At 40.0% G+C, this 12,808-nt stretch overlaps 1 long non-coding RNA gene across 1 annotated transcript in view; it reads left to right on the top strand.

The window, feature by feature from the left end:
* LOC120358992 overlaps nt 1-12,808 on the top strand; it is a 107,198-nt gene that overhangs the window by 7,521 nt on the left and 86,869 nt on the right. The window lies entirely within an intron of this gene.

Genomic DNA, 12,808 nt, shown 5'->3' with positions numbered 1-12,808 from the left:
TATTCTTATATATTAACAAGAGTATAAATTCTTGAAAGAATTGGATAGATTTGATTTAATCTTAAACAGAGAGACGTAACTTGCTTACATATTGAAGAAATTTGTTTATATAATAAGAAAGTTATGTGCATTTAAGATTATCAAATTCTTTAAAGAAGATTTTATACTCTTACTTGTGTATTGTTGACTTGATATTAATTTTTGTTTTTAATGAGTGTAACTATTATATATAAATTTGATCGCAATCACGTGAATCTTAAAATTTCCTTTAGCGCATTTTGTTTAGCAAATGCAATCCGCGAAATCGCGCGTCGATTGAAAAGTTCACGGATTTAATTCGCGTAAATGAATGATGGATGTACAAAGATAAATTTAGCAATGCATAATCAATTCGAATGCGGTGAGGGACGCTGAACACGTGAGGCTGACTGACGTGTAGAAATATAACAAGTCGCCTTACGAGTCATCACTGTCCCCTTAGTTATACGACTGTGTGACTATAAAGTCGTGCAACAAAGTACCAGGAGTCCCATCGCTTTCGCGCTCACGAGGAGCTCAGGAAACGCGCGAGAAACCGACGAAGAGAAGGGACCCGACTGCACGCTGCGACGTTAAGTGCAAGGATATCACTACTAAAATCGGCCGTAAAACAGATATACCGTCCCTGGTCGTGGTGCTACAAACTAAATTTACATTTCGATATACGGCTCGATAAAAATGTCACATCTCCTACTGGTTTGTAACCGAATTGTCGCAGAGGTTGCATAGGGGCATGAACGAGCTCGGAATTTCCTCCATGTAACATGAATCTTGAAGATATTTTACGGCGCGCTCTTCAGCTATGATCCTCATAATAAATCTACATTAGATTCAAGCCGAGAACAGAGACTTTGCTCTTCTCAAATTGTAGTTAAAACTGAATAACACTCTCTAGACATTACACTGAATTTAACACGTATATTTTTTACAATTTAGCGCAACGCGATTGTACTGATAAATTATATTATAGCGTTGCATTATTAATGGATAATGTCGTTTAATTGACACGCATCTGGATTCAAAAAGGGTTCCGATTATAAGGACGATAGTCTCTCGTTTTCTCTGTATTCTCCACGACGCGAATCGGAATTTGCAAAGCGTCGACTCCGCAATCTTGAAAGTTTCAGATCCTTTTACTCTCTCCTCCCTCCCCCATCTTCCATTCCCTCGTCTTCCGTTCATTCGAGTCCGTTTTGCCGCCCTTCGAGGCCGGGGTCTTCGCAAATAATGTATAGGAATTGCGAGGCTCATCTACATAAGTAATACCGCGTTAAGGAAAGCACCAAAGGCGCCGGGGGTAAAAGGTGGAAGAGGTTCGAGGGAAGTGATGCGCGCGAGGGAGCAAGGGGGATGGTGAGAACGGTACGTACGGCTGAAACGAAGAAGAGGAAGAAGAAAGAGGAGGATGGGCACGAGAGATCGGGCAAAGGGTTCCTCGCATTAATTGTGCCGAGAAGAGATAAGGAACACAATGTTTGTTAACTTCCACGAGATGTATAAGACGACTAAAGCGATCCGCTTTGTGGCGGCTCGTTTTCCCTCGGCGGGGAGAAACAAAGGATGGATTAACGGTCGATCGATAATTATTATGCGAATTTGTTGCACGCGTCTCATTGAACAGCTTGAGCCGGCATTAACCATTTTATGAGTTTGATAGGAGAAGGGTGGCATTAGAATTGCGAAAAACATGATATAGAATGAAAATACGGTTCAAGCTAATATTCCAAAACGTTTCCTCTCAAAATTTAGAAGAGAGTTATTTTTTGATTTTTAGCGCCCTACTATACACACACATACACATATAACACGCGTTCAATAACAATGTAATAATATATTCATTTAAAACTTGATAGAAAATTATTTTAACATTATGGTAATTATTCTAACTAGACCTTTTTACAATAATTGCAAAAAAGGAATAATTGCATTTATGATCCGTCCAGCCACGGTTCCGCCGTAAAATCGCGTGAAATTGGCCAGGCCGCGACAAAGGAACTCATTGTAAAATCGTCAATCATCCAGTGAATCATCGCTCTCCTTCTGCTGTCACGCCGTTAACCGGGCGATGACGATGCCGCGGAGTTAAGGGGTTGGGATAGAAGGTGGTCCAAGCCGCGGGGGTTATGGGGGTTACGAGAGGAACAGCAAAGAGCAGAGTGGAACGGAGAAAAGATAGAGAAGGAGAGTCGGTACCCCCTATTTATATTCCGGCTAACCCTCCTCATCAACGGCGTTCATCTTTCCTATTAAAGTAGTAATTTAGCAGGAAATTAAGCCACGCACTCGCTTCTCGCGGCATGGCACTTGCTCCACTCTCTGTGGCATCCGTCTCTCCCTCTTCGTATCCCTCTGTCTTTGTTCCTTCTATCATCGATTCTCTCTGTCCGCGTCGTCTGCCCTCTTCGTCTTGCCTACGCGATGCTTGCTCCGTTTGGCTTGATCGAGGCTTCTTCTCTTCCATCTTCTCTCTTCATCAACCTTTTAGTTGTATTTTCTCTCCTCTTTCTCATTCACTTCTCTCTGTGGCTGTCCCTTCCTCGCTCCTTCATACACTTTTCTTTGTCTCGCCTTCTATTTCAGTTCGTTCCGTGCGCGGAAGGAAGAAGGAGTATCTCATTGTCCCGTGCTTTTTGTCTCATAAATTAACACTCTTCTCATTAGTCGTTAATATTTGACAACCGAGGAATTATGGTCTCGGCGTAAATGGTAAAATGCGAATAAGTATGCGAACTTGCGAAAGGGTTCGTTTATGGTTAGACGCGTGTTACATATATATTATCGTTCTACACAAAGCCTGGTGGATAATTATGGGCTGCTGAACTCTGAGACTCGTGATGAGAACGTTTCATTGTCGATCTTATTCTTCAGCGACAGATTGACGGCTATTCCTTAGGGCAAGCTTAGCGAGCAAAGTTAATAGAATGTTAGAAAAACTTTAATAAAATTTAAATGAAAAACAATGTGTGAACATATTTAAGAATTTTTTTTTAACATCTTACTTTACAGTGTCATTTACGTACATATGAAAGATTGTATTATCTTACGTCGAAAATTTTTTTATATAAATCGTTCTCGACCTATTGCATATAAAAAAAAATCGATCGGAGCTATTTGTAAAGATGCTTAATCGCAAACTAAAAGTATATCGCGGTGGGCGATTGTTTGTGATGGTCGAAAGAATAAACGGCGGACGGCTCGCGACCGTCGGCAAAGAATATTTTAATTGCCGCTCGACTCGTGAATTTCGTGCTCATATTCGGCGTTCGACTGATTTAAGCCGTACAGCCGAGGGGTTGCTAGCATTCAGTGAGACAAAGAACAAAAGCGCGAATAGGGGTAGTCGATGGTTTGGGAACTCGGGTGGATGCACAGGGTGGGTTGATCCTCGTATGAAGGGCTGTCAAAAACCTAATGAGAGGTGTGACTGCACATGTTCGCAAGTCTCTCTCGCGATTACTCAGATTTTTGAACGAAATTAAAATTCAAAGATGTGATTCACTGTACGTGCAAATGGAAAAAGAGCTTGGCGATGGCAAAGTGCTCCTCCAAGCGTGAAATTTATATATAAAAAGATGTAATTTCTTGGGTGAAAAAGAGCAAGTTTACTAATACAAGAAAAAAAATGAAAAATAGGAAAAATGTAAATATTATAAAAAATTAAGCACGTTTAAATTTTTAAGCGCAATTCGCTGCAAAAAATTATATAATTGTATGTTATATGAAGCGTCTTTTAAAGAGAAACTCCTTATTGGATTGAAACATTGCCGACATAAATAAATTGGCAATTTACTGACCAATACGCGACAATATTCTTTCCACGAGTCTCTCTCTTCTGAACGATTAGACGGTCAATATATATTAAAAGGATTAAATAAAGCAAACATACGGAGTATACTTTTTTTTCGTATATATGGCCGTTTTTATTGAAAGTCTGCGTCCACTTGAATAAGATTCGGTTCAGTGGAGTTGTGCATATACCACGGATTTGTTTTATATTAACACACAATATCAGGATTTGGTGTGCTGAACATTCATTCTTAGCTATCAGTCGGTAAAATAAATTGTCATGGGCTATACATATTTTGAATTATATTCTACCAGAATAGGCAACACACACAGCAGACAATATATATCTATTCTTGACATTTTTATATGTAAAGGGAAAACGAAGCTTTGTGAGCTATTGGCGAGCTCTTCAAACGTGTCGTGTGTCATAGTTATTACGAATGCTAAATACAAATACCGTAAATTTTCGATATATTTTATTTTTCAATTTTTATATGTTGCATCTTGCCTATTAATTGTTTTATTTTTCTTAATAATGCTCATTAAAAAAATCAATGGACAAAGAATTTTTATGTTTATGTCTACTTTTCTTGCGCTCATCGTTCCCCGTATAACGCAAGAAAATTGTGCGTTCCTTCCAACGCACGACAATATGTACGAATGTAACACCTGTCCGATCTTTCTCTGTCAAGTACAGGAAGCATATTGCGAAAGATATCATGAACGCGTTGTCGCGCTGCTCGACTCGTTCGGCGAAGCCACGAAAAAGTTTCACACGGCAGTCAGTCATAGTCGAGCGAGCATGCTCTGCGAATCACCAGTCTCTCGCTGTCGGATTCACGAATTCGCGGCACCCATTTTAAATCACAGCACGCCACGCGCGCTATGGGGTGTAGACAGAACGGAGAGACAGAGAGAGGAAAGCGAAGGAAGCGAGAGGCAGAAGGGTCTCCCCATAAAACAATGCTCCCACATCTGTCAGCCTCTTCTACTTCCTCTCCCTTGGTAGGCCGCCCCTTCAAGCCCCTAATTATACCACCCCCTTACTCCCGAACCGCCATCGCGTACGGCTGTATTATGCGTCCGGACCACTTGGGCACGCACGGGGCAAAGGGGAGATGCCCTTATAAAACGACAGTGAACAACGGTCAAGACGCGAGCTTAAACTTTTTTCCGTGACATCTGCAACCCCCTGAAGGGGCAGGAAAAGAAGAAAGGGTCGGCGAATAAAGTCGAGACGCTCTCGAGATACCGCCGACGCTCGTGACGGCCTACCGAAAATTGGAGAAATACTGACTAATACGGAAACGCATTTTTTTTTTTTTTTTTTTTCAAAGCACAGCAATGCACTCTCGTATTGATTTCATATTTTTATATTTTTTAATGCGGTGCTGTGTTGCCAACAATTCCTACCGTCGCCGTTGGTTAAAGAGGCATCCATGCAAAAAATGAATTTTGCTAAATAATTTGTCGAACGTGCGTTTAATTAATTCACTATTTACTACTACGCACTAAAAGGTAGAAAATGATAAAACAATTTTTTTTTTTTTTTTTTTTTTTTTTTCATTTTATTGTGTCATCTCGGATACATTCGAGTGCGTGAGAATATGTCGAATGAGCGCGTGGAAAACCTCGATATATAAGTATAATGATTCCGGCGACAGAAAATATTGCGAATTCATCGTTTATAGTAAACGCCTCTCGAACAAGACGGCGAGGCTTAGACGCGGAATTACAAATCGATCGAATCGAAGGGGTTCCCTGAGCGCTGCGCACAGAAATTAACATCGTGTTTTTAATGCTGGGGATAATTGTAAGGGTGGAATTATACGAGGGGTTCTGCGCCGGCGGGGTTCTCGCCGTCACAGCGGCTCTCACCCTAACTTCGGAACGATGACGAATGAGACTTTGTGATAAACGAACGAATGCTAATGTTAAAGAGAATTATAATTTGCATTTTAAGCATATTCGGGTCGCTCGCTTGAGACTCTCGACTGTATTCACGAAACTGGAATTATCTCTAAACCTTGGATTACAATATTATATACTAGAGAGACATTTAATCGTTTTGAGACATACGAGATTTTGAAATGTACAATTATTAACATTCAACGCGTAAATGACGTATAGTAGTTTTGTTTGTAGACTCTTGTCGAAAAACAGTACTTCGTTAGTACGAAGCACCACTGGTGCGTTCTAAGGTGACTCACGACTACTCAGCGGTTCAACTGCGCGTGAACCCTCGATTCGACAACTCAGCCGTGCTCGTTACGTGCACCGCGAAAATCAGTTCCAGTAGTATCCTAAACTGGGTCTATGAATAAATCGATGCTCGATATGATTAATTTGGGTAACTATTCTCGACCTGGTAATGCTCAAGAGGAAAGGTAATGCGCGCATAATATATCTTCCATATGCGCAACAATACAGTAATTGACATGTTTCGTTATAAGATAATTAAATAAAGTAATTTAATGAAGAAGTAGTCGCGCATAAAGGTTGTGGCTGAAAATTGATTTCTGATTAGTAATTATACGCTTGTTTTCGTCAAATGACTTATTAGCGAGAATAATAAACTTTACTTTTACACGAAGTATTGAAATATAAAATTAATGCGATATACTCCCGAGATATAAACGACTACAGGCTCATCTGTGCGCGTCAATTCGTTTATGTGTTCGTTAAATTTCGCTCGCAGACTCTGCAGTTGATCCGTGGAGCTTGGGTACCATTTTAACCAACCCGAAAATCAAACAAGCGAAAAACACCCCGTGCTATATACGACTAAATTCATAATAATGACAAACGGCGTCTAAAGTGTTCGGAGTATGTTTGCATGTACGGGAAACGTTGGTGCAGTCGATGTAAGCCGTGCCGCACTCGTACATTCGTTAGGTTGCGGGTTTCAGATTAAGGGGTAACGGCCGTAGAGGGGTAACGGACAAGGGGGAGAGGGGATAGTAAATGTAAAAATATTGCTGAATCGGTGCAGATAACGGTTTCATATGTGGGCTCTCCCCTTTCCTCTCTCTCTCTCTCTCTTTCTCTCTCTCTCCGTTTCTCACTTCCTCTCTCGCCGTTTTTCCTCCCCGTCTCTCCCCCTCACTGATACGGTGCGGGACTTGCTTTGAAAAAAATGTATCTCGACTCCGAGCGTAGTGATACGAAAACGTTTTGCATTTCAGCGAGCACGATGGCGAGCGCCGCTCGTTTCGTTGGTAACGAATCAAACGAATAACTTTCGACGCGCGAATCGTCCCGCGAAATTACCGCGACTTCGTGGAAAACATCCGTATGATACTGTATGCCGAACGAGTTTCCTTCGCGAAAAATCACGCAGCATTTGCGAGAGGCGTTGTTCATTATTTAAAGTGTGTTCGATATTTTTAACGCGCGTTGTCAGTGAGCAGACGTGAGCCCGTTTTTATTTCTTTCTTCCCTCACGGCAAAATTTATTTACGCTCCGTACGCCAGTTTCAATTCCTAATAACGAAATCGCATAATGGTCGGAAAACTCCAACAGTTTATGAACGGTGAAATAAAATTTAGAAATTCGATTATAGTTGTTACGTTCTAGAACGAAATTCTATTTAATTAACACAGAAAATATAAAATGCGTTCTATGGACTGTGATAATATTATTGAAATGTAAAAATAGACGATAAATATAATGATCTACAAACACGTGATTATATTCAAAACGCTGAATTATGATATTTTAGCTAGAGGATTTCTTTTCAATAGTTGGCCAAAAAAAATACAAACAAACGCCGGCGCATTCTTGTCCGCGAAGAAACACTATATCCATCAAATATAGCGCGGCATCAAAGAGGGTAGTTTAATATTCATTTTTCTCAAGCGTCAGCGATAACGCCCGATACCGGAGGAATCGGTCCAATAATAAGACCTTATGAATAATAAACTTCTCGACGGGTCACGCTTCCACGCCGCGCTCGCCGGCGCAATTCGCGATTATTTTGTAGCGGCGCACAAATTAAACTTCCGGCCATTAAAGGATTGATCCAGCTCGGAATGGAATGTAATATCACGGAAGGTGAGCGCCGCCGAGCAGCGGCGAGCGGGGGAGGCCGGGGAGATGAGGGGAGGGGGAGGGCGTCGGTGCGGGATCTTAATTATAATTCTTGGCCGCGAAGTTCCGGCGAAAGCCTCGCAAATGAGGCCGGCGCCCGTCTGACACAACGATATCGTGCCCACCGCGAAAAACCTGCCGGCTGACACTGAGCGCGGGGTGTCGGAGGCGAAGGAGGGCGTCGCGGGGTGGACGGCAGAGGGGGTGCCGAGGGGGACGAGAGGGTGCGAGACAGAGATAGTACGTAACGTGCCGGCCGGAGGGGTGGCACGGGGCGCGTGGGTACGTAAAGGCATGCGAGCAAAGCGCGCCCCATTGCTATTCAAAACGTAAAAACCATTTAAAAATGTAATACCCGGCAGCCGAGCAAAAAAAAGTGCGCGCGTGATCCAACGTGTGACTTTGTAAGTAAAATATACTGCCCGCCCGGGGAAGCCTCGGTCAAATAATCGTGATTTATCGGGGTAAGGAATTTTCGTCCGGCGAAAAAAATGCTTTTTCGAAGCGGCCGCCGCACCCCCTCCCCTTCCCTCCCCAACGAGGGCTGTCGAAGAATCCGTTTCTACGCTCTGTCGCTCGTCCTACGACCCTCCGTAAATATTAGAGGCTGTGTTGCCAGAAGGCATCGCGTAAATTTCGCTCATCATCACCGAGACGTATAATTGTTTACTTTGTAAAGCTTAGAGATAAACATCGTTATTAAACGTCGCAGAGAGCTATCATATTCGCGTATTACGATATTAACGAAACTAATTCTTTTTGCGCTCTATCGATTAGGCTGTGTGGAATAACTTGGAATACCGAAACGAATAATTTGATCGTCGTGCACAGTGCGAACAACAGCAATTCGATGTTGACGGCATTGCAACCTTTGGGTTGCAGTATGGAAAACATGGGAGCCTGGGAAAGAATTACCGATTCGCCACGTAGAACGCGGTAGATTTGCAAGTGGAAGTGCGGCGCAGTGTTAATTGAATATATCGGATTCCTCGAGAATATCGTGGTTTTGGCGATAGGAAATGGATAGAGAAATAATTGTCGGAAACGCGGCCAGCGTGTTATATCAGTGCAGCTTCGTTTTGATTGCAATTATACTTGTAGAATTTGATACCGGATCGATCGAACGCGATAATCAATTTTCAGGCGCGTCTCTTTAAAAAAACACCCACGTCCGCGAGGCTTCCGATACTCTCGAAAAATGTTTTCTCCATCCCTTACTGCGTTAAGCCTTTTTGCAATAACGTTCTATGTTATACATGTCTCATGCGCAAATAATTGAATCATGTGATCATGTACGTATAATTCGACGGTAAGATTAAATCTTATTGAAATCCAAAAGATAATTCAAGAAATTAATTCGCAATAGCCTAAAGTGATTTATGAAAATAATTCAAGAGAAATTTTCTTAGCTAAAAGTAATTTATCGATACGCATGCAAAAGCGTTACGAAATTCTCCGAGTTACGTAAAAAATAGAATCGGCTGCAGTGTGTTTTTTGGATATACACATATATATTTTTAGAATTTATCGCGTTAATGTCAATCGGTTTTCGTTATGTATGGATGGCCTAGTGACGTGTGATCGACCGATTCGTTCGCATATAACGTGATTAATGACTTCTGCAAGAATTATTGGCCGCAGGAACGCCATTTGAAAATGAGGAAAAAATGCGTGGTCAAAAATTACCGTCATCATAGATTCTTCGTGATTCTTGACAAGCGGTGACTTTCGCGACAATGAGGATGAACGTGCGGTTTCGAAAAATTAAAAATTAAAAAGTAATCGCATTATATTCTCGCGCTTCCCACTGCATACATTTCTGCATACTAATTCGTTGTATTGAAACGTGCGTGCAGAAATTTTATTTTATTTTATTTTATTTTATTTTTTTTTTATGCCGACAGGGCGCCGTAACTTGTTTCGGTATATGCGCTTAAAGACGTTTTAATCGCTGTGATTACCGGCAGCTGCTTTAAATGCGTCTCATTATGAATTTAAGTAAGGCCGAGGTAAATTACGAGGTTCATAACTTTCCAGATTATTCGCCGGTGCGATGCGCTAGTCTATCAATTTACGTTTTAATGCTTTTCGTGCATAAGCACTGCGCGCGCGGCAGCGCGTCCTGTACTAAGAATATCTATGTATTACTGTGCAATTTAGGTCGGAAATCTTTTTCATTCGCGGCGCGGTCAGCTATCGGTAACGGGGAATAAATCGTTCGCCCGCTTTTTATACCTGCGTAATAAAATTTGTTTCTAAATACAAGGAGGTTAATATCACAGCACGCGCTTTATTATTCATGATCGTCTGGTTTTACTGGCGGAAACTTGGTGCGATCAGTTTGTGCAACGTGTACGCTGATGCCTATCGATCGATAACTTTATTCCAACTCAGCTAATGGAACCGTGGGACGTAATTCGGCGATGTGACATAATGTTAACCAAGCACGCGTATCTTATTGAGTCTGCCGTTTCCGGGCAACCGGCAACTATAATGAACTATAATTACCTATAAGCCCAAATATCGTTTTAATAATACATGTCACATGTGCAATGTTTTCGGGTTTCTCGCCATGCCAACTTTGTCGATTGATGGCATCATTAGTATTCTTCGTAACGCGCTATCCAAGAAATTCTCTCTTCTCTTTAACGACCTGTCCTATTACCGTAATTTATTAACTAGCGGCATACGCTTATCCCTACACGCTTCGAAATATTCGTCCTGATTCGCTCATTTGTTTGCGTCGTATATTCAGAAGCAGACTCCACAATTTTTAATTGCACCTGCAATTGTTCGTGATATGCTGTTACGGATATTCTGCAACTCGTTTTGACGTTGCATTTTTAATTATTAAACTATTTTGACGACTGCTCGCATTGGTCTGATAAAAATAAAGGCAGATACCCAGCTAATAAATTGTATACAATTTATTCGGGAGAATCAACGTTCGTTAATTGATTCTTCCGATTTGCCGTACGATATACGTCGCGCATTTGAACAATATTTTTCCAGTCGAAATTGCAATACTTTTCCTCGGCTCCTCACATACTAACAATAAGTCACTCACGCAACAGCGCGGCGCGGCGCGTTTCGAAAAAGTTTATCGTTAAAACGTTAATAAATAATGTAATGCGCGTGCAATGCATAATATTGACGACACGCGACGACTCAAATCCGATTTGCGTTTGTCATTGACTATTCAAAATAACAATCTCGAACACGTATATGTCCCCGTTTCTCGATGCATATACGACAATCCGTGTAAGTGGCAAATTACTAAACCCAATAGTCGCGCCTGATATGCGTTCAATAATTAAGTCGGCCGGCATTACGTAACGTAGCTATGCTATAATAATCGCGTCTACGATTGAGGGCCGCTCGTGTGTAATTCGATATGATTATTCATTGCGGCAGGTGAATGCGACGGTAACTCCACCGGTGATTAAAATAATTGGGAGCCGTGACCGCACGGCATCGAATCTCCGTTACAACCGAGTAATAATAAACACTTCCACATCAGGATTTTTCGAGAAAAACGTTTCCGTCCTCGGGATGTTTCATAAAACATCCCGAGAGTTATTATTCGTAGAGGGGGCAGTCGTAAACCGAACCCGGTCATTGGCGATATTATGCTAATGACGACGTTCATCCGGTCGACTCTTATCGGAAATCTCAACGTTCACGCTCGTTTTTGCTAAGTTTCACACTCAGGAGAAATGACCATGAACTTGATCAAAGAAGACGAATAAAACAGTGTCCTTAAAGTGTCTGAGTAGGTACTATTAGGAATTTTTAGACAAATAAAATTTGGAAGAGTTGCTGAATGCGTATCGGTCGCTTAGATACCTCATTAATATTTTTACCTTATATAAGCAACATTTGGTAAAAAAAATATCAAGTAAATGAAAAATATAGAGAGTAATATAGATGAAAATTTAACAAGTCGCATCATGTTTTATGCGTGCTAACAACTTTTAAAAAAAAAATCAGGTACTAATGTTAACTTTTTATCAATTTAGCTGATGGTGTACTCATATTATAGAATTTTACCCATACAATTGAATTTTTACATTTCCATATAAAAGAAGAAAGATTTATTGTAGGATATTTTATATTTATTGTATGGACATATTTATAAAATGTTATAAAGATTAAATCAATATATTTATAATATCTATCAAGTTTCTTAAATTGTATCATCAAAACAACAAATTTGATTACAATAAATAATATTAATGTAAAGATGATTGTGAGATAAATGATATTATTACAGCTAATATTTGATATGAATAAAAATGTTAATAAAGTGTTAATTACAAAAACATATTCAAGCCAATTTTATCGACATCGTTATCTTTTAATTATTATGTAGTAATTATTTAATATTTGGTCTTTTTTCATTAATTATTAATAAAATAAATATTAATTAATGATTCTTTATATTTTTAACAATTTTAATTCATAAATTAATTCATAAAGATTTAGGAGATCATACGATTCAAGCAACTGATTTTCTACCTTTTGCAACATATTGCATAAAAGCTTATAAATAAATTAATTTATTATAATGAAAGATTAAATACGTACTGTAACAGGTATCTGAAACATCAAGCTACAATTTCTAACGTTCATTTGCATGCAAAGCAGTACGAAATGAGCAATACAATAAAAAATAACTTAAGTGACGCGTATTCGATGTTAGTTTGCTTTAACTATGTTAGTTTGCACGACAAAAAATTATTTGTTAGAATATTTTGTAATTATTTATTTGGGACCCGTTATTACATATTCACTTAAATTGCGAACGTGAAATTTTGTCTAAATATCATAGTATTAAAATTTGACAATATTCAGCCTATATATTAACTTAATAATAACAAACTCGGCAATAAT

Source organism: Solenopsis invicta, chromosome 11, assembly GCF_016802725.1.
Source record: "Solenopsis invicta isolate M01_SB chromosome 11, UNIL_Sinv_3.0, whole genome shotgun sequence".
Taxonomy (NCBI): domain Eukaryota; kingdom Metazoa; phylum Arthropoda; class Insecta; order Hymenoptera; family Formicidae; genus Solenopsis; species Solenopsis invicta.
Note: the sequence above shows the minus strand (reverse complement) of the source record. Positions and strands in the feature narration are given on the sequence as shown.